At 49.1% G+C, this 3,245-nt stretch overlaps 1 long non-coding RNA gene across 4 annotated transcripts; it reads left to right on the forward strand.

Annotated features, from left to right (window-relative positions):
* Nucleotides 1-631: 631 nt before the first annotated feature.
* Nucleotides 632-2,703, forward strand: LOC107974616 (uncharacterized). 4 transcript variants are annotated; one of them, XR_001717473.3, is made up of 4 exons: nt 632-736; nt 1,394-1,477; nt 1,970-2,401; nt 2,495-2,703. It is a non-coding gene; the product is annotated as an uncharacterized LOC107974616 (long non-coding RNA). The 4 variants fall into 4 exon arrangements; XR_010155148.1 differs by having other exon boundaries at nt 641-793; XR_008546564.2 differs by having other exon boundaries at nt 645-1,477; nt 1,970-2,061; nt 2,181-2,401.
* Nucleotides 2,704-3,245: the final 542 nt, after the last annotated feature.

The raw sequence follows: 3,245 nt of genomic DNA on the forward strand, positions 1-3,245 counted from the left end.
AGGAACTGCTCAGAGCTGTTTGCAATGCAAAGAAATTGGAGAGCCTTGCTTTTCAGCATTATTCTTTTATTCATAGGCCTGCGTGTGAGAGGCTTGTAAATGACATTACCAATTTTGCGTTAAGCAGGTCTGGCAAGGCTGGCTGAGTTTCTACATTTGGGGCTTCATGCGGGCGGCTGGACTGGCTGATGGGCCAATTGCTTTATTAGGCATCTTAAGGATATGGCCGTGTCTTGGCTTTTTAATCTAAAAGTCATTAAGGGGCTCTGTGTTGGGCAGAGGTTGATGGGCACTCCCCTCTGTTTCTGTGTCCTTGGCACTAACTGGGAGGGCAGGCCTGGTCCCTGAGCCCCACGCTCACTTCCTCCTATGCCTTCAGGGCAGGTGCTCACCCATCTGGGAAAAGGCCTGGGGCAGGCCGACAATAGGGTTTGTCTCCTCTTCCTTTGGGTCCAGTCTGTTTTCAGTGGGCTGGAGCTGGCTTCTCTGCTCAAACAGAGCAGCACTGGCTGTGGGGAGCGAGGCCCATTCTGGCCTGAACTGGAATGTGGGGAAGGTCCACCAGCCCTTGCTTTCTCCCAGCTGCCAGTTCCTCTCCTGCCCCTGAGTGACATCACAATGGGAGCTTTAAAGACCTGGGTCCTTCAGAGGGGAAGCCAGGACTGTGCATCACAAACACAGCCAATCCCAGGCTGCTCTGTCTGTGGACCGTCAGAGGACACTGCCCTCTTGCCTGGTACAGAAGGAGACAGTGATTGTTTGGGGGTGGGTAAGGCACAAACTCTGGCATGTGGTAAGCACGCACTTCACCTGTTTGTTGAATGCATACATAAGGGACTTAGTACTGACTCCTGGTTTCTGAGTCATTAGCACTGACAAAAAATAGATCTAAAATAATTCTCTTTTCTATTTCTTTCTTTCTTTCTTTTTTTTTTTTTTTGAGATGGAGTCTCTCTCTGTTGCCCAGGCTGGAGTGCAGTGGTGTGATCTTGGTTCACTGCAACCTCTGACCCAGGTTCAAGCAATTCTGCTGCCTCAGCTTCCTGAGTAGCTGGGACTACAGGTGCCCGCCACCACGCCCGGTTAATTTTTTTGTGTTGTTAGTAGAGACGGGGTTTCACGGTGTTAGCCAGGATGGTCTCGATCTCCTGACCTTGTGATCTGCCCGCCTCAGCCTCCCAAAGTGCTGGGATTACAGGCGTGAGCCACTGCGCCCGGCTCTTCTTGAGCTTTTTCAAAGCCAAAATGATGTGCGTTGCTCTAGTGGACACAGCCCCTTCCTTCTATTCTGTAGGGTGTCCATGGACATTTTATATATCTGCACATCAAGGAGGTTCTGTGGTCAAATAAGTTTAGAAAACATGAGGATAAACAGAGTCTGTTCATGCTGCAGGACTTCTCAGAGCCTTTATTTCATTCACCGGCATTCAAGCGCTTCAGGAGGGGGAAATAGCAATCCATGATTCTCACTCTTGGCGTGAGTAAAGAGCCTTTTATTCTCTCAATCTGAGAAACTCTGGAAATGATTGTCTGGAGCCGTTCTGTCCACTATGGTGGACACTAGCTACACGTGGCTTTGTAAATTTAAGTGAAGTGAAATGAGCTGAAATGTAAAAGTCACTTCGTTGGTCACATAGTAGCCACATTTCAGGTGCTCGGTACCCACATGTGGCTGGTGGCTACTGAAATGGACAATATGTTCTCATCATTCTAGAATGTTCTGTTGGACAGTGCTGCTCTAGAGGGATCTTGGAGGTGAAAAGACAGGAGACTGGGCAACTAGACTTTGTGGGGAGTCCTACAGCCCCCAGAGCTGGTGCTCTCTGGGCCCTTCTGTGAGTCACACAATAGAGTATCACTTTCTTTAGCAGTGGGGATGGAAATAGCGAATATTTACTACTTGTGCACCACATATGCCAGAAACGTCTTAGTTCTGTACTTCACAAACTTTATCTTATTTAATCCTCAGAAGGAGTCTCTGAAGTTAGCACCCTTCTAAGAATCCAAACTCTACAAGCAGAGGTTACCAAGCACAGAGGCGTGGCACCCAAGGTCACACAGGTAACACACATGTGGAGCTTGGGGTTAAAGCCAGGCAGACATGAGGTCACCTCATGTCACCATAGGAGGCTCTGCCGATTGCCCTGGGGGACACACACACCTGCGGCTGCTTCCAACAGCTGTGCCCAACCTCAGAGGATGAAGATGATTCACATTTGAGGCTCTTCAGAATAATGTGCCTGGCTCTAAGGCAGCTTCCAAAGAGGACATTCAGCCTGCTATGGCTGTGAAGATATTCAACCCGATGTCATCCACTGTGAGGCAGAGGTTCTGGCATTTTGTGGACAAAGCAGCCGGGATTCTGTCACCTCGCTCTGCATACACCAGCATTTAATGCAAGGTGTGAGTGAGGGCATGTGTGGGTATACTCATGCCTGTGTGTTTGGGGGTGCAGGGGCTAGCGAGGTCCTGACAAAAGAGCTTTCTTCTGCAGATCATAGAGTGAAACGATTCCTGTGCCCAAAAGGGATTTTAAAAACAGCTCGAGAAGCTGAAAGCAAGATACAACAGACAGTTCCACTCAATTTGCTGCCTTCAGCCCGGCTGCGTACTGGAAACATTTGGTCCTGCTGAAGCATGCTTGTCTGCCTCCGGGGTCAGGGCTGGGTGTTTCAGAAATGGAAATGCAAGCTTCTGGCAGCAGTCGCTTTTCCTGTTGCACTGACTTGTCGCTTCGTTTGCTATCTTGTTGTACAAAGACAGCAAAGGGGCCGCAGGCCTCGGGTCAGCCTGATGTGCTGTGTACGTGTGTGAGAGTGTGTTTGTGTCTGTGAGTGTGTGTGTGTGAGCTGAGTCAACTGAGGGACTTGTTCTCAGCACCCCATTCCCTTGCTTTCAAGTGGATCCTGCCTTCACTTTGTGGCCCAAGCCAGATTTGGCAACGGGGAACAAGCCACCTAGAAGCTCAGGCAAGTCCTTCCTGCTGAGAAAAGGCTTGGACCCCTCCAGGACCTGTGATCAAACCACCGGTGTTACACTGGCTAACGTGATGGACGTACAAGCCGTGCAATTGCACAAGGCCCCTAGAAGGGCCTCTGGCACAGTTTAATGCTTCGCTATGGCCATCTTGAAATTCACTTTTTTAAAAAAAATTTTAAAGTTTTATTTTAAGTTCAGGGGTACATGTGCAGGTTTGTTATATGGGTAAACTTGTGTCATGGGGGTTTGTTGTATAGATTATTTCA

The sequence above is a fragment of the Pan troglodytes genome, chromosome 1 (genome assembly GCF_028858775.2).
Source record: "Pan troglodytes isolate AG18354 chromosome 1, NHGRI_mPanTro3-v2.0_pri, whole genome shotgun sequence".
Classification (NCBI taxonomy): Eukaryota; Metazoa; Chordata; class Mammalia; order Primates; family Hominidae; genus Pan; species Pan troglodytes.